Source organism: Crocuta crocuta, unplaced genomic scaffold, assembly GCF_008692635.1.
Source record: "Crocuta crocuta isolate KB4526 unplaced genomic scaffold, BGI_CrCroc_1.0 scaffold102, whole genome shotgun sequence".
Classification (NCBI taxonomy): domain Eukaryota; kingdom Metazoa; phylum Chordata; class Mammalia; order Carnivora; family Hyaenidae; genus Crocuta; species Crocuta crocuta.
The window spans coordinates 14,132,747-14,158,569 of NW_027530019.1; the positions used below are offsets into that span (position 1 = coordinate 14,132,747).

General features: G+C 38.0%; 1 long non-coding RNA gene across 12 annotated transcripts in view; it reads left to right on the forward strand.

Moving 5' to 3' along the window:
* The window catches only part of LOC144231987 (uncharacterized), an 807,055-nt gene that overhangs the window by 446,585 nt on the left and 334,647 nt on the right, over positions 1-25,823 (forward strand). The gene's annotated exons all lie outside the window — the stretch shown is intronic.

A 25,823-nucleotide genomic window follows, 5' to 3' on the forward strand; every position in this document is an offset into this window, starting at 1 on the left:
GGATGTCTGGAATTTCAAAATCAAGTGCTAAATAGAAAAAAAATATATTGTGGCAATGATTTTTTAAATGGCTACTCATTTATTTGCAGTAAACATTATCCATTCCTAAAATCCATTAGTTACAAAGAATTACCTATAAATGCCATCCTGAAACTTCTCTCATCTTAACATTTGAAAGACTTGTATGTATGTTGTATGTACACACACACACACACAAAGTGATTTTCAAAATATAAAATGCAAATAATTCAAATAGAAAACATTTCCCTATTTCTGATACTTTAATATAATGTTACATTTCACTTTATATTTAAGTATACATTCAGCCCAAATTCAAATACACCATTATATGTTATTTTTTAAAACATATACTATCAAATTATATTTTATCTTATAAAACTGACTTAAAGAATATGCATCACTTGTAAAGTAAAAATTTGTCTTTATCTATTATTTTATAATAGATATTATATATATTATTTTATATGATACTCATTATTATCCTCACCATCTCACCCGTTTCTGAAAAAAAATTTTGCTGATGTTATTTTATATATATATATATATACACACACAATCTTTGTATATTATGGCTGTCACTAAGCAGTTATTAAAATAAGCTTTATAACATAATAATTGTCTACTGATAAAAATATAATACGCTCACATGAAAACACATCATCATGCACCATACAGAAATAACAAAATGCTATGTCAATCATTTTCACTTAGTCTCTTGGATTATGTACTACTTACTGGTAGAGGAATTTTTGAGTTAAAAAAGGTTTGCAAACACTATTGTAGATGAAGTATGAAGAGGAAAAACAGAAAACCTTTTATGGAGGAATAACAGTTGCCTGAAATGATAAGGAAAGTATTTATTTAGTATTTATCACCACCTATTCCTTCAAGGAGCATTGGTTGAGCTTCTTTTCTGTTAGATGAAGCCAAAATGTCTGAACAGCATATGAAACATGACCATCGACTCAACATTTATGAGACATCTGTTAGGCTCCCTATCAGTCACTACATTAGGCTCTGGGATTATAATCTTGAATGAAGTGGGCAAGATTCTAACCTTCACCGGAGACAACCAATAAACAAATAAATCTACAAAAAAATTTAAAATCCTGAAGATAAGTATGAAGGAAGCTGAATCACAATAATATACAGTTTTAAGATTTTCAGCATTAGGGTTAACTTTAGACATATCATGGAAGGTTTTAGTATACTTAAAAATAACATGCCAATATCACCAATTTTCACAATGTAAATATAAAATTACACATAATGGATTGTGAAATGTAAGGATGAAGAGAAGTGGAAAGAAATGAAGAGGACTGATATCCTCACCCAAAAAGCCTCTACTTAATGAAAAGATATTATCTAGAGCTGCCCTACAGTTACTAAAGCCACATGTGGCTGTTTAATTTTAAGCTAATTAAATAAAGTTTAATTCAATTACAATTAAATAGTTTTAAATTCTGCTGTCCCTCAGTTGCACTTGCTTCCAGATTTCAAGTACTCAGTTTTCACTGTGGGTAGTTGGCTACCATATTGAACAGAATAGATATGAACATTACTATTATCAAGAAGTTCTGTTGGATAGTTCTGGCCTGTGGTGAGCAGATAAAGAAGTGAGTATTTAAGAATACTCTTTGGGAGCACCTGGGTGGCTCAGTTTGTTAAGCATCTGATTCTTGACTTCGGCTCAAGTCATGATCACGCGGTTTGTGAGTTAGAGCCCTCCACTGGGCTGACGGTGTGGAGCCTGCTTGGGATTCTCACTCTCCCTCTCCCCCTCCCCCTGTCCCTCCCCCACTAACACCCTCACATATACACACACTCTCTCTCTCAAAATAAATAAATAAACTTTTAAAAAAAGAATACTGTTTGAAGTAGCGGAGAAGGTCACTGGTGGAACTGAGATCACTAATGTAACCAGAATGAGAGGAGATGAGACAAGAAGTCCACTAAACTCTCATCACTCAGAGAAAGAAGGTCAATAGTAGAGGGATAATGCTTAATTGATAATTTTATTTTCCTTTGAAGTGCTATATTTAGAATCACTGAGATGACCAATATAAACTTTAAAAATAGAACATATTCTTACAGAGTTGTACTGAGAGGAGAGTGTGGGTGGAAAATATTGGCTCTAATTATGTATTTTTTGGTATTATTTTATTTTTGATCTTTTGGATATATCATTTTGCTTTTATTCATTTTTTTTTGATGTTTATTTATTTTTTGAGATACATAGCAAGAGCATGAGCAGAGGCGGGACAAAGAGACAAGGAGTCACAGAATCCCAAGCAGGCTCCAGACTATGAGCTGTCAGCACAGAGCCTGATGTGGGGCTCGAAATCATGAAATGTGACATCAGGACCTGAGCCGAAGTCAGACACTTAACTGACTGAGCCCCCCAGGTGCCCCTCACTTTGCTTTTAAAACTGTTTATAAGAAAAGCATTTTTGTGTCTTTTGAGAAAATGAATTGACAGGGTACGAGTTTAGGTAGACAGAATACCGAGTGGGGATTTTGCAACAGTTCAGGGGAGAGATAGTGGTTTTTCTCTGCAGTTTGTAGACAATCAAGTGATTCAAGGCTTAAAAAAAGAAAGTGGAAGGACAGCAGTGAAAAGGGAAGAATTAGAACATTTATGGGGTGGAGATCCCGGACGTAGCCAAACGTGGATGCATACATTAAATTCAAGTTATTGGCCTTCTTGTGACAGTGCTTTTTGTTTGTTTTTTGTGTTTTTACCCTTGTCTAAATGAAAGATATCTAGTTCATTTCAGGGCCTAAACATTAGCCCAGGGAACAATAAGATGTTCAGAAAGAGTATTTGTCTGACCTGTCTCTGCCCCTGACGTACACACATCCCTAGCTAATGAGACTAGAACATCAGAGACCAAGCTGGAGGCTGTGCAGCCTCATTAAAGAATTCTTAGAAAGGACAGGGAATGAAGTGAAGCCATTCTATCTGTATACTTGAAAAATGAACAGTGATCCTTCCCGTGCACTGTTCTAGTTCCTTCAGAGATACGCAATTAAGGAAAAGCAGTAAATACCATATTATTTATATTTATTGTATTTTTAAAATTTTTTTAACATTTATTCATTTTTGAGAGACAAAGACAGAGTGTGAGCGGGGGAGGGGCAGATAGAGAGGGAGACACAGAATCAGAAACAGGCTCCAGGCTCTGAGCTGTCAGTGCAGAGCCCACGCAACGCGGGGCTCGAACTCACAAGTTGTGAGATCATAACCTGAGCCGAAGTCGGATGCTCAACCTACTGAGCCACCCGGGCACCCATATATTTGTCATTTTAATACTTCAGTTGGCAGTCTCCGGAGATAACAGGGTCTCCTGGAGTGCACCTGTGAATAGAACTCAATGTCTTTGAGACAGATTTTAAGTACACAAGTTACCGGATCACTTGTACCGCCAACTATGAACTTGCTGCTCTATTTATTTACTATTTGTTTTCGTTTCCCTTTTCCCTTTAAAAAAAATTTCCCCAAACAATATTCAGACAAGTTAGGTAGTTTTCAACATTAAGGAAGGTATTTGAATACAAAATAAATAAATGCTAGAATTTTTCTATAAAAACCAAATGTTATGAACCTCTGTCCAAATTTTTAATGAATTCGAAACACAATATTTCCCCTCCAGTCCAAACATGTAGCAATGGTATAAAAAGTATCAATCCAAAACAATGGAGGTGGGATCAGAGATGCCTATAGACAAGGTACAGAACTGATACATAAAGCCATGAATAAGGCTGAAGCCACAGATGTGCAGGGCTCTGAGTATGGAAACACGTAGTGATAGTAAGAATTAATCTCCTGCAGGATAGAAGGGACTAAAACTGTCATGCAGGATGGGGGACACTGAGCTACAAGCTGCTTAAAACCACCCAGGAAAAGGGACCTGGCAACATTTCTCACTGTGGTTCAAAATTACTCTGGGCAGCTAATGGCTGCCGCTGTATCTCTTCCTGTTACTTCTTTTGAATGGGAGAGTTTGTTGCAATTCGCCTGTCTGTTTCATCATTGTATGTTGAGTGAGTGGGAGAAAGATAAGTTGTCTCTTTAGTGCTGGAGTTGCATCCAAATGTGACACAGGTCATAGGGTCCTGGATTTAGAGCTCGATGCCTTGATTGGACGAGTCTTTCGGGGTGTAATAGGGAAGGGTTGAATAAACTTTGTGTGTGGGAGAAATGTAATTATAACCAAGAGGGTGGCCCCTGTGGTAGACTGCATTACTGTTCCTAATGTTTGACCCTTCCCTAGATCCACCCACTGTCATGAGACTTTGCCAGCTCCTTACTGATTCTGAGCTTGGCCATGTGCCTTGGTGTGGCCATTAGAATGTTAGCAGATGTCACATGATTAGAGACTTGAACTGTTCTAGTCAGGTTGGGCTTGGTCTCTTTCATTTTTGCCATTGCTCTGTGTAGCCTACTGGCCCCAGAATTATGTAACATGCGTGAGAAGCACACGACCTGAACTCACAGTCTGGAACCAAACCTAGATGAGCCCAGCTGAGATCAGCCAAACTACAATCAATTCGAAGATGCATGATATGGAAGTAATTGCTTTCTGTTCTAGTCCACTGATTTTGGAATTTTTTTACAAGAAGTATCATTATGATGATACTTGAATAAAATATCCTCTTACTACACAGAAAAATCAATTCAAGACAGTTTACAGATATAAATATGAAAAAAATAAATAAACATTAAAAAAAATTAAAACTCTGTTTAACAAAAGACTTCAAATATTAGGATAAATTAAAGCACGTAGACTTGGTGGGGCGCCTGGGCGGCTCAGTCGGTTGGGCAGCTGACTTCAGCTCAGGTCATGATCTCGCGGTTTGTGGGTTCAAGCCCCATGTCGGACTCTGTGCTGACTGCCAGCTCAGAGCCTGGAGCCTGTTTCAGCGTCTGTGTCTCCCTCTCTCTCTGACCCTCCCGTGCTCTGTCTCTCTCTCAGAAATAAAACATTGAAAAATTAAAAAAAAAAACATGTAAACTTGGAGAAGATATTTGAAATGGTTATTGGTTATGCATACCAAAATATTATTATCTAGAATATATATAGGAACAGCACAATGAGAAAAATCTACACAAACAATAGAAAAATTGACCAAGGACATGAATCAGCTATTCACAAAGAAGAAATCCAAATGGCTACTAGTTGCATAGAAAGATGTTACATTTTGCTTGCTAGCAGTGATCTAGGAAATTTAGAATAAAATGGCGAGATATTTCATACTTATCTCAGGTTGGCAAAATTAAGCAAAATTCAGATAAGACTAAATCTTGGTGAGCATGTAGAATGATGGGCTCTCATATAATTATGGTGGGAGGAGTGTAGGGTGACACAGCCACCTTGGTGAATATTTGGTATTGTGTAGTGAGAACCAAATCCAATGTAATTGCCTCTTCTGGTATTAAACACCAACGGCACCATTCTTTTCTGTCCCTACATTAGACAAGTCTGAGATCATGCGTACTTTTCTCCATATTAAGTAATACTCAGCTTCTTGCTTCAGGGAAATATCTTCTTCTGGAAGATAACACTATGAGGCTACAAAAATAACTTACTTATCATAACTAAATAGCTTTCCCATTAAGACTTGCTTCAGGAGTCTTGCTTCATGGTACCTACCAGATGAAACCTATTATTCATAAACTACCCAGTCCAAACTAGTTCCCTGACATGCAAGATGTACCTTAAAGTGACTTATCCAAGGTCCTCAAACCATATAAATACCATCTTCTGATTTCCCTATTTTGAGGTACTATTAAGACTCTGCTACGGTAGTGTTTTTCCTCACTGCAACAGGCCTAATAAACTTAGCTTTGCTGATGAGCAGTGTTTCCCCACCCTCTCCCCAGGGGTTTTCCTGGGGAACTGATACTAGTAAAGTTGAATATTCATATACTCTATGAATGAGAGTATGAGAAATTCCATCTTCAAGTATAAAACCTAAAATAGTATCATTCAAACTATGGGTTTAGGTTAATTAGTAAACTAGGAAGTCAACATGGTAAATCAAAACCCTATCCATATTTGCTTTTTTAAGAATAGGATAGATCACACAGGAATGGACAAGAATGGGATGGAATAGAATAAAATAGAATAAATGATAAATCATAAGAATAGTAAAACAACAGAAGGTGGTTTTATAAAATTTTAGTTTCGTTGTATGTATAACTGTATGTATGTGCATGGGTACATGTGTGTATTAAACCACTGCCTTAAATAAACCGTTGCATATGTATACATGGAGTTACTGAAAATATTTATAGGGGCACCTGGGTGGCTCAGTTGGTTTAGCGTCTGACTTTGGCTCAGGTCATGATCTCACAATTCGTGGGTTCAAGCACCATGTCGGACTCTGTGCTGACAGCTCAGAGCCTGGAGCCTGCTTCAGATTCTGTGTCTCCCTCTCTCTCTCTTTGCCCCTCTTCTGCTCATGCTCTGTTTCACAAAAATATATAAAATGTTAAAAAAAATTAAAGGAAATATTTATAATAAAAAACTAGGAATAATCTCACTGATCACCAAAGAATAGAAAATAAATTATTTATGCAGTGAATACTATATAGCCATTAAAACAAATAAACCAAAGTTATACATCAATACAAAGAAATCTCAAAAACCTATTGAGTGAAAAGGCAAATTATACAATGCACACACATAATAAGAAAAGCTACACTAAATATTGCTTGGGAATACAATAATCCAGACAATGGATGCAAAAGTATACAAATTGGAATAATTAACACAAAATTCAGAGCAGTGGTTTTCTGTGCTGAGAGTGAGAGAATGAGAAAGCAAGGATGTAAGGGAAGGTAGTGAAAGAGTAAGAGAGAGAAGAGGGGAAGGTATCAAAGGCAGATAAACAGGGGGCCTCACATGTCTTGGTATTTTGATTTCTTAAAAAAAAAGTCTGAGACTTATGGCAAAATATTTAAGTGTTAAAGTTTGGTGTGGGGAATAGCACTGAGCGTGTGTCTATGGTCCAGGCATTGTTCCAAAAACTTTACATATTTTATTTGCAAAGCTATTTGTTTGTATTTTCCCTATATTTCTTGTTCTGTTTGAACTACTTCAAAATTTGAAAAATAGAAGCAGAGGCCAAATGTTATATTAAATCTAAGTGGTGGGTATATGGACATCCATCATACTATATTCTCTGTTTCTGTATGGCCAACATTTTTCATTTAAAGAAGTATGTTTTTAAAAAATCACTTGTGATAGGACTGATAATTAATCCTTTATCTGAAACCCTAGCATCCAGAAAATGCATTGAAGTGTTTATGATGACCTGTGTGTGGATTGTTTTTTCTCACCCAAGTTCCATTAAAAAGTTCATTGTCAATTTGTGAAGAATCGGATTGCTTATCTGTAGATTGCAAAGAGGGTAGCTCTCCTTAGAGGAGATGCATAAAGTTGCATCGGAGCCATTCTTGCTCAGCCCTTTACCATTCAGGTCTCCGTCTCTTCCCTCTTCAAATAATCGAAAGCCATGTCCAGAAATAATGGCAGAGAAAGTTCCCATGCCTTCTTTGAGAAAAGGGCTGGATCTAAAGAAAACAAAAATTAGTAATATCACGCTGGGTGGGCTGTGGGAAAGAAAAGATTGCTTCAGGGCAAAGCATCTTTGGAACAGCCCTTCTTTTTGGCCTCTGCATCTGAGATGTCTTCACCAATCTGAGAGGGAGAACTCAATTGGTTTTATTATGCGATGGAAACAGTCTGCATCAAAATCATTCATAAACCTCCCATGAGTTATAACTCAACAGCCAGTTCTGAGTGGGATGTGTAGCTTCTCTGAATGGCTGTGTTGACGCCAGAGGCGCTTAATTCTGCTGAAGATGGTCTTCCAGTTGAACCATTATTTCACAGTACTTAGAATTTGTTTGATGGAGCTGGCTAAAGTAGCCTCTTATTTTAGCATCTTCTAAACAAGAGCCCAGTTCTTTCCCAGCTCTCTGTCTTCCCTTTTGGAAGAACTTGGCTAATAGCCTGGTTTTAGATACAAAACTGAAGACATAGTTCAGTGCTCAAAGACTTTCAGCAACATCATGTCCCTCTTGGTCTTTCCCTTACAAGAGTAAGGCTTTTCTTTAAAAAAAAAAAAGAATAAAAATAATAACTAGGTTTTAAAAATGGTTTCGAAGTCCATACCTGAAAGGACGATGTGGGACTCAATTCAAAAATATGAAGTATTTAGTAATAAGAAAAATGACAATGCTAATAGTAATACCAAACAGTCTTTACTGACTGGTTACTGTGTGCCAAAAATTCTTCTATACATTTTAAAAACTCATTTTTTTTAATGTTTTTATTTTATTTCGAGAGAGAGACAGACAGAGAGTGAGTAGGGGAGGGGCAGAGGGAGACACACAATCTGAAGCAGGCTCCAGGCTCTGAGCTGTCAGCACAGAGCCTGATGCGGGGCTAGAACCCACAGACTGTGAGATCATGACCTGAGCCGAAGTCGGACGCTCAAATGACTGAGCCACACAGGCGCCCCAAGCTCATTCTTATAACAACTCTATGAAATAGGTAATTATTACTCCCATTTCATAACTTGGAAACTAAGGTTTTGGAGATACCAACTTGCCCACAATAGCAAAGTCAATGGTGGAGTATAGTGGAGTTTAGAGATGTTGTTCAAGCCCTTCTTACATGTGGGAGAACTGGAGGTCTCAGCAGGGTGCATTGTTAACATGAGGAAGTCCACTTGGGTCTTTTTGGTCTGTTTGAACTACTTAAAATTTGAAAAATAGAAGCAGAGGCTAAATGTTATATTAAATCTAAGGGATGGGTATATGGACATCCATTATACTATATTCTCTGTAATTTTCTGTATGGCTGAAATTTTTCATTAAAAAAAAGCAATTTTTTTTTAAGCATGATTACATTCATCTTTCCATGGATAGAAGGGGATATTTGTCTAAGGCCTCTAGCTCAGCTAAATCAACCCTGGGTTCACACCTTTGCCTTAGACTGGGAAAACTTAGCACCAGAGAGGCTAAATGATTTGTTCACTTTCAGGCATTTAGTAAATAGAAGGGGAAAAGGTATTAAAAAAAAAAAGCTCACATCTCTCTCTAGACTCATCCTGATTTTCTTGACTATGAATTTCATTTTCTCGATCAAATTTTTCTTTGATTTTAATTTGCTTTAATCTTCATGTATTGTAACTTTCATTAGAAATGGGTTCACTGCCCCATTCAGCCTCTAGAGTGACTTCTTTTCAGAAAAATTCCTTTTTAAATTACATTTCAGTGATCATTTTTCATAAGGAATTCACCGAAATAAACCTCTATTTTGACCAAGAGCTGGGAATTTCTCACCCATTTGGGTCATGTAATCAACGGCCAACAGAAACCTGGGTGATATAAACCCTTTGACATTTCCTGCGGGTTTATGACAGCATATGCAATAAGGGCTGCTTTTGTTGCTTTTGTTTTTTTCAACTTTACTGAGATATAATTAACAGACACCACTGTGTAAGTTTAAGATGTGAAAGGTAATGATTTGATACATTTATATGTTGCCAAGTGATTACTGCCAGGGCAGTAGGAACAATTCCATCCTGTCACATAATTACCATTTCTTTTTTGTGGCAAGAACATTTTTAAAATTTGATTGATTGATTGATTTGTTTTCCAGTGAGTTTTTAAATTAATTTTTTCCTGAAGAACAAAAGGTAGTTTGATAGGACAGCTGAAGAAAGCCAGAGATTGTCTCTTCTAGAAGGCACAATGTGTCTTCATACATGTTTTTAGCACTCCTTTGCTCTGCTGTATATCTGTATCATCATTAATATTGCGATTAATGTGCCCATACATACTTATATCTACTGAATAAATGGTGTTTATTTTACTGTTTTTATGTATAGAATATTATATTTACTTTTTATGTAATCAGTTTTTTTCTTATATTGTTTGTCTTGTGTCTCAAGTTTACAAAGGTCTTCCTGACTTTTCTTGACATCATGTAATTAATTTAAATGTAAAACTCTACCATAATTTATTTGACCATCACCTCTTCCTGGATATTCAGTTCATTTTTAATTTCAGTATTATAAATAAGACTACAATAAATATCCTATCAACTAGGTTTTTATATATCTTTATTTTCTGAGTATAAATTTTTGGAAGCGGAATTATTTTGTCAAAAATGTATGCAATACTTAGATACATATTGATAAACCTCATAATTTTCATAGTTGCTGTATATTAGTAAGTTCAATTTCTCATTCCAAAGTATATACCATGTTATTTGCCAATTTAATAGATTGGAACAGCACTTTATTTTTATTTATTTATTTTTTTTACAAATAGTTTATTGTCAGGTTGGTTTCATATAGCACCCAGTGCTCATCCCCACAAGTGCCCTCCTCCATGCCCATCTCCCCCCTCCCCCACACATCCATCAGTCCTCAGTTTGTTTCTCAGCATTCAAGAGTCTCTCATGGTTTTCCTCTCTCCCTCTCCCCCACTATTTCCCCCCTTCTTCTCCCCCTTGGTCCTCCGTTAAGTTCCTCCTAATCCTCCTATACGTGGAAACATGGTATTTGTCCTTCTCTGCCTGACTTATTTCACTCAGCATAACACCCTCAAGGTCCATCCATGTTGCTACACATGGCCAGATTTCATTCTTTCTCATTGCCATGTAGTATTCCATGGTATAGATAAACCACATCTTCTTGATCCATTCGTCCATTGATGGACACTTAGGCTCTTTCCATGTTTTGGCTATAACAGCACTTTATTTTAATTTGCCTGTCCATGGGTATGAGTTAGGTTAAACCTTTTTGTATACTTCCTAGCTTCCTGATTTACTCAACACATGTTTCCTTTTTTGTAAGTTTTGCTGATTTTCTATTGACATGTTTGCATCTTTTTATTTATTTGTAAGATAAAGAGCTTCTCATTGGTGAGATGAAAGCCATACGGATTGGCTAAAACATTTGAGAAAGCATCCGGAGCCTGGCCTGAAGAGAGCCTGACAGTCTAGGGTGGGCTGCAGACCTGTCTAGAGGTCTGACCTGCCCCTACATAGCACTGATTGTAGCCACTGGATTAGAATTTCTGGATGCCTGATAATGATGCAGTAACTTGGTGCATCTACCTCAAGTGAACCTTTTATGCATTAGAATCAGAGTTCTGTCTTGTTTTCTGATAAGACAGCTGCTAGAACAGTTTTATGACCTGTTTTCCTTACTTGTTAATAAATATCTAGATAACGAATAACCCATATGCATAGCAGACTTTGGTCTGAGACTCACTTTCCTTCTAAGAGAATAACCCTCACTTAATCCCACATTTCTTTGGCCATCACTATGAAGAACATAAAGTTGTATATGAGGAGATTGCTGAGATCAGTCCTCAGGAGAGATCTGTATCAGAGCCACCAGTGAGCATTTTGAAGATGTTTCTGTACCTTCATTGGATTTTTTCTAGATCTATAAGGAATGAGATCCATTTTACCTACAGGTGGGAGAGGAAACTCTCTTTCTCCTTGTTGTCTTTTTCTTAGGGGATGGAGAAATTGAGTAATTTCAGGTCACTTGCCTCTCCAGCTTTTTCTCTCTCGCCCTCTCTCACCTGTTCACCTCCAATTTGTAAATAAACAACTAAGAGAGGATGTCTCTTTTCTGAAATTATACCTAACAAGTAATTCCCAAGTCCTGCAAACTCACCACTGCACTTTATTGAAGTTGCTTCTATTCTCTTTGTGGGTTGATTCTGAACATTGACTTGAATTCATTTTCAGTCACCCCCTTCCCCACCCCCTGCAGTTTCTTTATGGTTTATAAGATTCAAAGCATCAAAACAATCTGTGATGGTGATGCCTGCTTCCCACCCCACCCTATTTACCTGTGAAAGCATCACCTCTTCAGCAGAACTACCAATCCTATTTTGGGTTTATTTTAGAAAACCAAGCATATTATATCTGGATCCTCATCATCCAGGAAGTGCCCCAGACTTCAAATGGAACTTTTAAAAGTGTGTTAACAGAGCAGTTATTGTAATGGAACAGATGAAAAGAGTAAAACTCCCTTTTCCCTCAAGTTCATAAAAATCAAAAGCAGAAACAAGTTAAATGCCCTGTGACTCACTGTGAGATCTGATTGCCTGCTTCTGTTTCTGCTCACAGTCTTTGCCTGGGAAGGAGAGGCCTTCACATTTTTTATGTGGTCATCCAGAGATGCATTTATACCAGGAAGTATGCCTAACGTTGATCTTCTCTTGGTTATCTGAGGCTTGGGGTCTTGGTGATCCTTCTGTTGCTATGAGGACCTGAGGAGAGAAAGGTTGGCCTGGTTCTTTTTCTTCTTACCATCAGAGCCTCATGTGGGCATAAACCAATCCACCCCTGAGGCATCAGACGCAGGCCACTTGGTTCAGTACTAACAGTCACACCCTGACTGGTCTCACCTGTAGAAAACAAAAATGTGTGTCGTGACTGTGAGAATCCCCACTTCTTCCTTGACTAAGAAGTTGCTATTGAAACTCAACCACCTGAGCTTTCCTTCTGCTGTTTAAGATTATGATTACTATGCAGATATTTCTGGGACAGGGGAAGATCGAGGATGAGGTGGGTGGAACTAACATTTGAAAGCCTCCTTTGTGCCAGGACCTGTCCTAAGCCCATTAGAATTTATATCTCCTAAGAATTTAATTCTTGTCTCTCTGTCAGGTAGGCATGGTCTCCCTTCTAGAATGGAGGTGATTGGGTCTTGAGGACAATCAGTTACTAAATGGTGAGTTGAGGATTTGAGCCCAAACCTCCCTGACTCTGGAGTCCTTGGTATTTAGGAGAAATACATGCAAAACTGCTACCAGTCATTTATAGTTTTGTATTGATTTGAAGATAAATTAGCAGCATGTCTGACTGGGGAGTGTGAGAAGCGAAATGATAACTGATGAAAGAAACATCTAGAGGAGCTGAAAACAATTCTTCTCTTCCTTGGAACTTTGGTATAGAGCCTAGGTAGGACTTTCTGTCCGCCAGCATTCACACCTCTACTACCTGCTGCCTGATCCAACTAAGGATGTTCTGAGGGGGAAAAAAAACTCATTATGTGCAAAGAGCAACATCAAGCAAAAGTCTTTCTGGTATGCTCCAAATAATATTGATGATATATAGGAATTTAGTAAATGAGGCATGAATTTGTGATAGAATAAACAGCTCATAACCTGCCGCTGTGTAATTGGGATTTGGCAGCTTAACCAAACAAACATTTTTAGGTTAGGAGACCAGGGTGTCAGGAGAGACTTGGAAAGTGCCTCACATTTACATTTGTGTCACTCTTTAGGTATGTTTGAAGTTTGAAATAACAGATGTGTCTGACTTCTTTGGTGGAAAGAGCCCAGGACTTGAAAGGAGAAGACCAGTATGGCAGTCCCAGCCGTGACACTTACTAGCACTGCAGGGGGAAGCCAAGCATGGCTTTGAGCTCAGGCAGAGTCCTAGACCCCATCAGATCCCATAGGGTGCTCAGAGGGTGTAACACCTCAGAGTTTGTCTTGGCCGGAGGCAATAGAGCTGGGCTTTCATAGTACCCAGACAGTCAGGCCTGGGCTAAGGGCTTTCAAGGACCTGCTGAAAAAAAGAACAAACCCAAATCCAAGCTCTATCACTTACTAAAACTGTTACCACAGGGAAATTTTACCGAATCTCTTACTTTTTCCATCTCAGATCATCATAGACTAATTAGGCTCAAAGGACAGAATGAATGTAAATGTTTATACATTTCCAGGAACCTAGTAAGTACTCAGTATTCTGAGCCTCAGTTTCCTGTCTCTGAAATTATTCATCATAATAATCAAAGTATATAGGTAAATAATATCATACATACTAAGGTAAATTTTATTATTCCTCTCAGTTCTGATATCCTATGAAATCACAGCCTTGTCTACAATTCCTAATGTGTAAACACTACTCTTGGGAGGTGCTAAGAGACATTTTTGTGGGACTGGAGGTGAAAGCAAATTGGTCCTGGGAGTGGGGCCATTGGTCCCCTTACCCTAGAGCTAGCAGACCTCCACACAAAAGCCTTTATAATTCTAGACCTGCCTGGGATGTCTATTTTCTGTGAATAAAAATAATAATTGCATGATTTTTCCCTAAACATCTATCAAATCTTGGTCTTGGAGTTCATCATCATGAACCATAGGAGGGAGAAGCTCAACATAACAAATGTTATAGGATATGTCCTCCTCATTGGCCCCTGTATCTCCTTTGCAATTTATAGAGAATAACTGCTTCTGGAAGCATATGTGGATGAAAGTCCTGTTAAGGAAGACAGTAGCAGTGACGAACCCTGTGTTGAACAGCCAGGATTTGGGATGAGGCTGACTCTGTATCTATGTACCTATGGTTATCCTAAAGGCTTGTTGAATAAATTAACTTCACTTTCACTCCATGAGGTGTGACGTTCAAGAGCATCACGCATCACGCATTTAAGAGTTCAGTATAGCAGGACAGATTAGATGTTTTTCATAAGCATCTTTCATCTCATTAGCACCTGAAGTAGGTATCAGTGGAACAGAAGGTATTTTGCATATCTAGGAGCAATGAGTTCACTGGTGTGGCTGAAATAAAGGTGAGACAATCAGTGTGTTGAAATGTGAAGAGACTGGTTTAGAGAAGGTCACAAATGCTGCCAGACTAAGAATTCGTGCTCTATCTTACTGCGGGGCCTCTAAAGACCTTGAGGATGTGAACTGGAATGAAGAAAGGCGGTTAATCTGTCTCTGCCACATGAAATGATTTGGAAAACATAGGAAGCTGAGGACATGAAGATTGGTCAGGAAACAGTTGTGATAAACAAGGCTGAGGATGCTTCGTTGGGTGGAAGGGAAAATGGAGAGACGGTGTATTGAACAGAGCTAGGGAGGGGTTTGCCTGGGTGCTTGTGTCTAGGTGACAGATGACAGGAACAAGCAGATGAGACCAGCTTCCTGCCTCTGTGGAGGAGCTTGAAATAGAGACCACTGGCCGCCTGCAGGAAGCAGACAACTCACCAAAGTGAGTAAGTCTCTTTAGTACTAGGACAGAATTTTATGTCGTCATCAGTGGACAGAAGCCTGGAGAGGCTCCTGGCTCTGCTAACACCTTCAAGGACATACATACTCCCAGCAACGACCACCCATCCTAATGATTTCTGGAGCAGCCAGAGATTTGAAAATCTTCTCATTTTTCCATAGAACCATAACCCCCATTTCTAGGAAGATCCAGTTTTTTACATGTGACTTCCTTTGCTCCCAGACTTCTGGGGAAGAAACTTCTTTGTATTTGACCACTTCCAAAACCCCCATTCTCTGAGGGACAGCAACAGCTGGGCTGTCACCAGGGCTCACGGAAACCATACTACTGAAAACAGGCAAATGAGTTAATAACCATTTTAGATTTCTGTGATCACCAATAGTATATAAAGAGTTTTTAATGTCAAAAGTAATGTGTGGGGAGAGTAAATCAGTTTGAAGTAAACATTCATATTTTTTCCATATAACCTTCTCAAAAGTAAATATGAACTTGTAGCCAAAATATCCATTAGTGAAATAAAAGCAGTAATGAGAGGAGAAATAAAGTGCTCAGCATAATTCTTGGTTTGTGATCAAAGAAATGGCACCCACTGTTAATTATAATTTAGAGGTCATAAATTCCAAGAGAAAAGGTCTAACTTCTGTTAGACATAAAGGTCTAAAGCTCATGAGAGAATCTGCCATTAGAATGATGATTTGAAAAGCATTTGCATAGCGGGGATGGGAGAAATGATGAATGAACATTTCCATACATGCGTGCAACTGCAGCTTGTATGTATGTTAATCATACATGGAAACCTTCAAACCCAGCTCTTAGGAATTTGGAAGTAGTGGCATGAGTAGGCCAGAAGACCCAGAATGATGTGGGGTCTAAGAGGTCAAGGGAGAAAAAGAAGCCAAAGGCCTCACCAACTGAGAAATATAAAAAGCTGAAAGGCCACAGGGAAGCAGTTCACAGATGTCCATCTAGGCTGTTAATCATATCTTTTAGTCCTGGGCCCTGGGAACTATGGACTGACATGCTCGGAGTTTACGAATCTAGAGGTCTAGAGCATGCAAGACTTCTGCCATTGCTTAATCCTGTTTCCTGGGCCCTAGATCCGAACTCATAAAATGTGTAGTATTTATTTAGTATTAGACCATGTTCTCAGGATGCTTTTTCTGGAGCTGTTTTGAGACCACATAACTGCAAAAGGTTTTGAGATGAAATGCTAGCCTTGTACCCAGGTTGGCCTGTCATTCTTTCCATTTAAAGCCACTGGTAATATGGTTGCAAGATGTATTTTTGCCCAATTTTTAAAAGCCATTTTCTACTTTCCAACCACCAAAATATGTTGGGAGTGTCATAATTGTTTTTCTCTTTGGAACTTTAGAAAATATTGTTTTTATAATAGAAATAGCATTTCTTTAATTTTTTTTCTTTTTTTAATCGCCAACGGCTGCCATACCAAACCACGGACTTGGCTCATTTATATTTCCAATTCTAACTTGTGCTAAAATTTCTGGCAAAAGTGTTGTGGGACTGCCCAAAGTATTTCTGAGAAGAGTTATCTCAGAGGCTAGTCAAATGAAAGACTAAAAAATTAAATTGCACTTCAATGTATTAATTCAGGTAAAGCATTAAGAATAGAGTATTGCTTGTGGCAAACATATATAAGTGCTGGTCATTATTACTAGGCCCTTCAAAGATGATGTAGCATCAGAGGCCAAAATGGAACAAGAAAGGTCACCTATTCTTAGGATAAGTGTTCCCTAAGGATCCCAAACGAATGATTGTTAGAGTTTAGCAGACTTCCAGGAAGCTGTTAAAAGATAAAATATAAAGGTACTTGGAATTAGCATAGAAAGAAAATATTGTGACCCTGAAAAGAGGATGATATTCAGGAATTTATATCTTCAGGAGCTGTCAAAAATGTGAAAATAAATGAATAAGTGAGCCTCCATTTAGGGTTCTTCCTGTTTCCCTTCACTTAACCGCCTTAACGGTCTCCATGTTTTCTTTCGGTAGGGCAATGCAATTGGAACGTTTGTATATCAATGATATGGTTTCTGCAGATCATCAGTAAATATTTGAACACAAGTTTCCTCTGAGTTGTATGAAAATCACTCTAACAGTTTAGTGTCAATTGTGAACTTCCCTCATTTAGATCATTGCCAAAGGTAGAAAGAATGCATCACAGAATGTCACATAAGGAGAAGACATAGGATGCCCTCCCACAATTTACAAACTAACAGTGTCCAATCTAACCAACGGAATAATATCTCTAAGAATCTTGGAAAAGAGTTGGGAGTACCAGACAAATGTTGAGAAAAAGATGAAATAGGGTAAGAACAGATAGGATGTTTTGGGGTTAGTGAAACCTCCCTGCAGACTGACTATAGCGCAAGACATGACCTAGATCCTAAAAAAAATTGTGATGAGAAAATAAACACGACTTTCAGCAAACCTAGTCTGTCTCTTACCTAGAACTCCAACAGCTTCAAAGAGCCAACTTTTGTAAAATATTACAAAGGAAACGGCCAGTTCTGACAGAGAATTATCATAGCCCATTCCTTTGAAACAGCCTCAAACCCTGTCATCCCCATCAGTCATCCTAATGGGTAGTAAAGATTTAAAACAAAACAAAAACAAAACAAAACAAAGAAAGAGGATTATGGGAATACTTTCAGACCTGCCAAATAGAGAGGTAAGGAGAGCCAAAGAGCCCTTGTGACAGGATAAGGAAAACAGTGTTTAATGAAGAAGAATATTCATGTCAGGAATTTGGAAGATGAGGTTGCAAAAGTAGGTCAAGACATAATTACAAAAGACCTTGAGACCTTAGAAATGAAAGTTCCAAGTTTCTCCTCTTGACTTGGTATTGAGTAAAAGATTTGTGAGTTAGAAGGGGGATAACATATTAAACAATATATTTTAGAAAGACTACTCTGTTTGGTAGTGAGTAGGGTATACTACAATGAAAACGGGAAGACTCAAGAGCAGAAGAGAGAAGGCTGGTTCCTGTTACTGCCATGGGCCATGCACAAGGGCCTGGATTTCATGGTTCCCTGAAGCTAGAAACAGGAGGTATCATTCTTAAACAAAAATCACATGGGTGTTCTTTTATTTTTTATTATCTATTATTTCACTTTTTATTATGGAAAGGGTTCAGTCACATGTAACATAGAGAAAATACTGCAATGACTTCCCAGTAACTAATACTAAACTTCAGCAATTATCAATATTTTGCTGATCTTGTTTTATTTATCTCCCCCTACAACCATTGTTATATATTTAATTTTACCTTTTTCTTTTGGAATAATTACAGACATAAAAAATTGCAAAAATTATACCAAAAATTTCCATATACCTTTAATGACATTTCCCAAATGTTAAAATTTGCCACATTTACTTTGTCTTTCTCCTCTGAGCTTGGTTCCTTTCGCTGTCATATGATGCTCCATTTGTCTCATATTTGGCCAGTGTGAGCCCCTGCAAGCTGGATCCTTGATCCTCCTGACATTCCTCCAGCATTCTTTGAGCACTGATTCTTTTTCTGACACAATACAGTGTTCCAGGCTCATGCACTTTCCATGCCACAAGCCTAGAATCAAATGTTTCTTCAAGGACTCTGTTCCTTTCAGTGAAGAATGATATTTAGAAACCAAAATATGAGCATTAGAGGTGTGTGTGTGTGTGTGTGTGTGTGTGTGTGTGTGTGTGTGTATTTCATTTCTTTTGCTGCTAGGACCTCTCATCAGACATATCTAGAAAAAATTATATACCTATCTATATCTAAATATATTTGTATCTATTTCTGTATGTAAAATTATGAGTCCAGACTGATACCTCCATTTCCAATCCACTACTACAGGATTCATTACATCCTCACCCCCTTTGTAATTTCCTTTTCCAACAATGAGAAACCTTACTCTTATCTACAATATAAATAAAATCATGATTTTTATGACTTACCCCCAATGACTCTATAGAATAAATTTGCACATAGCTTGCTCTTTTTGACCTGCTAGACTTAATTTCAGCAGGGAAGAGGAGGGGGAAAAATGCCCACAACAAGCCACAGTTTGGCATATACATTCCTCTACATTTCTAAACACAAGGCAAACACAGGGTGAAATGTTTCCAGGGCAGTTAAGGACTAGAAACCTCACATCTGTCCTTGGATGGGAGTTTATTTTCTCAGACTGAGTCTGGGTTTGACATTCCAGCTGCTCGCCCTTCCACAGCAAGTGGATATGGAGAAGTCTGCCACCAGCTGCTGATGGACAAAACAGCTGCCTTTACAGGTTATAAGTCACAGAGGTGGTTGGATGGCCTCTCCACTGCCTCCATCTTCTCCCCCTCTTGCAAATAACAACATTCACACATCCTCACACAAACAAAGGGTAAAGGATTTTGTTTGTTGCTAGGAAATCCTGTTGGGAGCAAGAAAATCTCCCTTAAATAAATTAATTAGCCAAAGTTTCCCCTTAGATGATAACTTGTATGAACACCAACTCAAGCATGGTTATTTTGATTACTTGTGAATTGTTGCCTATGTGGATTTGTTCAGCTTCCTGAGAAGTTGGATGAGTAAGCACATGATCTGGATGAGCTGACCATCGCTTTATTTCAGTATGCTTGCCTATAGAGGCTTATTTCCACTCACTAAACAGTGCTTATTGAGTATTTTCTTTGTGTCAGACGCTGTGTTAAAGAGACTTAAAGAGTCCATAGTCTAGTCACCAGGAACAGAAGTAACACCTCTTTCTCTTAGGAAGAAAACCATTTCTGGTGGCCTTAAAACCAACACCTGAAATGCTATGTTTTAGATGCTGTTGAGCAGTTTTCCCTATCTTCAACATCTTTTATGGTGCTTCAAGTTCTACCATTAGGGTCTCTTTTGATTCTTTCCTAAAGGCTTTGCCTTTGAATAGAATTTCTCATTGTAATATAAGCACTTCCTGTAGCAGGATCTTTCTCTTAAACAATTATACAGATGATATATAAATTGTATTATTTAGCAGTTAACCTGGAGCAAGGTCTTATGAGTAGGAACTCATAAGAAAAAAGGGAGGTCAATTGGAAGACGAAGGCAGAGAATCCTAGCTGACACCATTACCAGTTTAATAATATTCTGTCTCCAAGATGCTAAGTTAACTGATAACAGTCGATGCCTTTTAAAATATTGTCTATAATTCAAAATATGTGCTTTGTTTTGTCACTCCATGAAAAAAAGAGGAATGTGGGGAGTCTAGTCAGCTGCTGCAAAATGAAGACAGATCCCAAATTTAGATCCACACATAATTTAAAAGGGATTGATTTTCTTATACTTTTACCCTACAAACTCTTCTACAATAAACTTATATCATTCTGTTTTCGTAACAGAATGAGAGGAACCATCCAAAGTTATGGATCCCTACTGCCAAACTGTATGTTGGTTAGGATTCTTGATTGAAGTCACATAAACACATTGCAGCTAGCTTATGGGAAATGTGGTAATTCATGGAACTGAAAAAGATACGTGGATAGTTCTGGTTGGAGGCAATTCTTCATAGTTCTCTCCATTTTCTGCATGTCTTGGAAGCAGTGGTAATTGTTGCCTTTATGTTTACCTTTTCAGGAATGTATATAGTAAACAGCTAGTGTCTCACTCTGGAACAAAGGGCAAGCCTAAATATTTCCCATTATAAAAGATTCAAGTTCCCAAAGCTCTGGGTTTCTTTTCTGTAATGCAACTCACTGTGTATATAGGTGTCACTTGGTGCTCTTTACCATATCATGTGAGAACTGGTACTTGAGGAATGGGCACAAATAAATGCTGATACTCTGGCTACTATTATGGGGAATGTATAGTAAAATCCTTTTCTCTGAACCAAGAGTTTCATGTCTTCTACTTATCATCCATTAAACTAGCAGGCCATATTTTCAGCTTGCAAGTAAGATAAAACCTCAGACTCTTCACAGTTCTTGTTAATTCAAGGGATCAAAGAAAAGGCTGACTACTCGAATCAGGGTCTCATATTTATCCCCTCCAAGGCCATCTTTCTCTCCATATCTTCATGGGTTGAATGTTTATATCTCCTCAAAATCCATATGTTGAGGCCTAATTCCCAGTGTGAAGGTATTTGGAGGAGGGCCTTTGGGAGGTGATTAGATCATGAGGGCAGAGCCCTCATGAATAGGATGCATGTCTTTGTAAAAGACGCCCAAGAGAGTCTTCTCATCCCTTTGACCATGTGAGGACAGTGAAAAGATGGCTGTCCATGAACCAGAAAGTGAATGTGTTCTCACTAGACACTGCTGACACCTTGATTATGCACTTCCTAACCTCCAAAGCTGTGAGAAATAAATTTTGTGAGAAATAGTTTTCTCAGATATACCATCTGGTCTATGGTATTCTGTTATACCAGCCCAAATTGAGGAAGGCAATACCTCATCCATTTCTGCCTATTCCTATCCAGTTCCATTCTGTAGACAGAGAAAAAAAAGATGGCTTTTGTCAGTCCCAAATATCTGTTCTCTCAGCTCCATAGCCCAGGGCTATTGACTTTCAGTATCTGCATATTGTTCTTAGGGAAGAACTTGGCTTAATCTGTGTCACATTCCCCCTGAACAAATATTTATTTAAAGGCATAACCACGATATGCTCCATAATAATATGTTTCTGGAAACAGTGTTCTTAAATATGAAAACTCTTATGAATATATTCTTCTTTTAATATGTACAAATAATGAAAATATTATTACAAATTATTCACATTCAAACTTTATTTTTTAAATATATCTTTGTATGCCCCTCAATTTCCCCCTCTCTTCACCCTCCGTATTTAGTTATAACAAATATCTGGCAGCAGAAACCAGAGCAGCAGTCCTCAAATGTCGGGAAGGTAAAATAAAACTGACTAGCTTCAATTAAATAGTTAAAAGAAAAAGAAATTGGGTGAAATAGTCCTTTGGGAAGGATGATCAGTCAGCAAGTTGGTTTTAGGCAAAACCACCTAGAGCCTTCCTTCTTGGGTCTGCTTTGACACCCATTCATATTCACACTTCTTTCACTCCTTCATTTCTATATACGTCTCTAGCCCTGATAAGCTCTTGAGGGAATAGAGACCACTCCAAATGCTTCACATACATAGTACATAGTAAGTACTTGCTAGATACAAAACTTGTTAATATCCACAAATGAGAAGCTGGCCAAGTTCTTCTGGGGATTAGCAGAATTCTTGCAAAGGAAACATGGAAAGACAAAAAGATTCCCCAAATTCCAATACATATTATTCCAAATATATTTTTACGGCTAGAAAAGAATTACATAAGTTCCAAAGATTTGAATAGACTTTATTTTCCTCTTTATTAATTCCCAGTTTTCAGTTCTCAAAACACAGCTCATTTAAACCAGTTAGAATAATGTTTCCTATTAAATTTCCTGAAGATCATTGAGGTCTCATTAAAATAAGCTCTACAATCTCTGTTTGGAAACATTCTTCTTCAGCAGTTTTTAGTTTTTTTTCGAATCCTTAGTTCAAATACTGAAACTCTTAATGAGTCTTTGTTTAATTTTGATGGTAATATTAAGCGGGTGGTGATAGCTTGGCATTTTTGTCTGGTTTCTCATTCTTATTGCGGCCCTTTTCTCTCTGTTAAGAGAGAAGAGAGGCCAAGGTCCTGAGATGAAGCCTCAGGACAAAGAAGGAGCCAGTTTGGCTTCTACATGATCAGTGAATCATGGTATTCATAGATCTCCTGGGGCTCAGGACCACTGGCAAGCCAGCTGAGGAAAAGAGCCTCAGCTTCTGTGGAAGATAGAGCCAGCCAACAGGATAATGATGGATTAATTTCATTGGCCTCGGTCTGTTTTTCTTTAGTGGATTCCTACATGATACATATTTGTACCCATATACACATACACACACACATATATATACATACACATATATATACATACATATATATATACTTATGTATACATACAGATATTTACATATTTATACATACACATATATGCATATATATGTCCTTAAACCTGCTTTTAAAAGATGATGAAACTATGATGATATTATACATGATGAGGATACTAGAGTGGCCTCAGGAAATAACTTCTGTTATGTTGAATATCTCCTAACTACTGGGAACCTCAGAATTCCCTGTAAATCACATAACTCTAATAATGTGACCTTTTTCGAGAAGTGTTATCTGCCACATTGGGATGATCATGGCTTTACATTAAATCAGCCTTGTAGACTCCAGTTTCTGGAGCATTTAGATTTGATTCCAAGGGTAACTGGTACATGTGATCTAAACCACATTTCCTCACAATATAAAGTCTAGTATGTGGTGTCGTGCAGGGTAATCCAGAGGGAATCTCCTGATTCTCTCATACAAACATCTGAAATGCTTCCATTAGTGACACACCCTTCTGTGGAAGTATTTTGACTATTTGTTCTTATTGACAGAGAAAGTAAGACTCACCCCAATGAACATTAGCCAAGAAGTCAATGTGTGTCATCTTCACAGATTTACATTTAAGAGCCTGACTGTGTGAGATGTTAAAATTCTGAAGGCCTATGCAAAAGGGCCATGTTATTTTTTTTTACCAGTGTAACTAATCACATAGAATATTTTGCTGAATTACAAACTGAATATTTAATTGTAGAGTAAACAAATCTAATCTGGGGATAATTTTCAGCTCTAATATGGGGATAATTTTTGATCAAAACAAATACAATCTTTCCACTGAACAGCAGAACAGAAATTTATCAGCAGATGTTATATGTCTCAGGAACTAAAGTTTACCAATATGAGAGATAGACTTTGGAAGCATTAAAAATAAGCCTCACAGAAGAAAAAAAAAACACTAACAATAAAAAAAAAATTTCCTGATTGGAGGTAAAACATTCAGTAAGGAGAAGAAACTCAAAGAAAAAAATAAAGAGAAGGAAAAACTCATTGCTTACAATCAGTTATGAGAGATAGTTTTTATATGCTCATCCAGTTAGTTAAATAAAATCTTTTGTTTTTCATTTACATACTAGGAAATATTACCAAGTAAAGGTAATTAATAAAAGATGGAACTAATCTAATAATAAATCAGAAGGTTCAAAGAGTGGGGACAAAAGAGAAAACTAACATATGATATTACTCCTACTTTTAAAGATTATATATGGAGCCCACACATTCACTTCTTTATAGTCCTGATTAATCTCAACAATCTCAACAACTGATAAATATTCTCGGTACAGGCTTATGAATGATAACAGAAGCAAAAAGAGAATGTTTGGCCAGATCATCTAAGACTCACTATGTTTAGCTACTACAAAGTATCCCATGGATCCTTACTCCCTTGTTGAACTTGAGTGGAACTTTGATAAGACCTTAATACTTTCATAGGCTGAGTATCTGTGACCTAGGAAATAAAGGTTGTTTCTTCCCTAATATAGGTTAATAATGGATAAATGATAAGGAAACTAGTGAAGAATCTGGTTGTACAGAATTCCTTAAATTACGTAATCCCAACTCAGTAAAACTGATATACCTTAGTTACGTTTTATTTCTGCACCCTCTTAAACTTTTCTCCTTTTCGTGTTCTCTTTTCTTCTGAAATCGACTTTTCTAGGTATCTTTAAATTGTTAATGCTACCAGGTGGGAGGAGAGGTAAAACTGTAAGGGAGTCAGTCCTCTGGAAGACTGAAAAATCCACAGTATTTTCCTCTGAAGGTAAAAACTCTACTCCTTGATTGCATTTAGAATTCTGCAGCAATAAGCATGTTTAACAGACAGTGGCTGAAGCACAGTGGGGGAAATGACCTATCTGTGCCAAAACAAAGGTTCTTAGCCTGTATGGGGCAGAGGGATAAGTGTTAAATCTAGCAGGCCACTGGGGAACTCTTTCTTTAGGGGCCTATGAAGGAAGGTGGATTTTCCTGCTGGCTTCTGCCTGCACACATACGCTTCTGACCCCTTCCTGGGTCTGCTTTACAGAGCTAGAACGGCTCCTCAGATAGCATTGCCTTGCTAGGCCAACTCAGCCTTCTGCAGTGGCAGTTTTATAACTAGTGACCTTTTTTTCTTATGAGAAGTGGAAACCTAAAACTCTGAGTTGCATCCAGGTCCTGGGTGTGTTTTTCTGGGGCAGACTTCTCTAGGCACACGTGTGTGTACCATTCACACCTGCACATCCTTGCACTGCCCAGTTCTAAGAATAGGAAGCCAAACGCCACATGAACACTGGGCAGGGAAATAAGGCAGGGAGAACAGACAAGCCCTGGCGAGGTGTCTCTAATGCCAGGGCACACATGGTGCCCTGGACTGTCCAGAGGAGGTGTGACACTGTTTACCAGGGAGAGTGGCTGTTGCAGCCTGGCTCCCTACGCCCTGTCTGGCCTATGAAATTTGATCTAAATCACAGGACTCAAAAACATATTACTCTGACCACAATTCACATTCCGTAGGAGGAGACAGGATTAGAACATTTCTATTCTTGCCCAAGGCTGCTAAATTTAAAGCCAATATAACTGTTAACTGCAGTCTTCCTTCAAAAGACCAAAAGCAAGCATCATTTGCTGGTGGCACAATGCTCTGAAATACCACCATGAGCTGAATGGTTGGGCAAAGGCAGACGAGAGGTCACCAACAATAGTCCTAAACTCACAGCCAAGGCTGCCAGCAATGCCACTTATAGGGAACACCCCCACTTAGGACTTCATTGATAATATCCCCGTCCACTCATTTATTCATGTATTTCTTTACTCATGTATT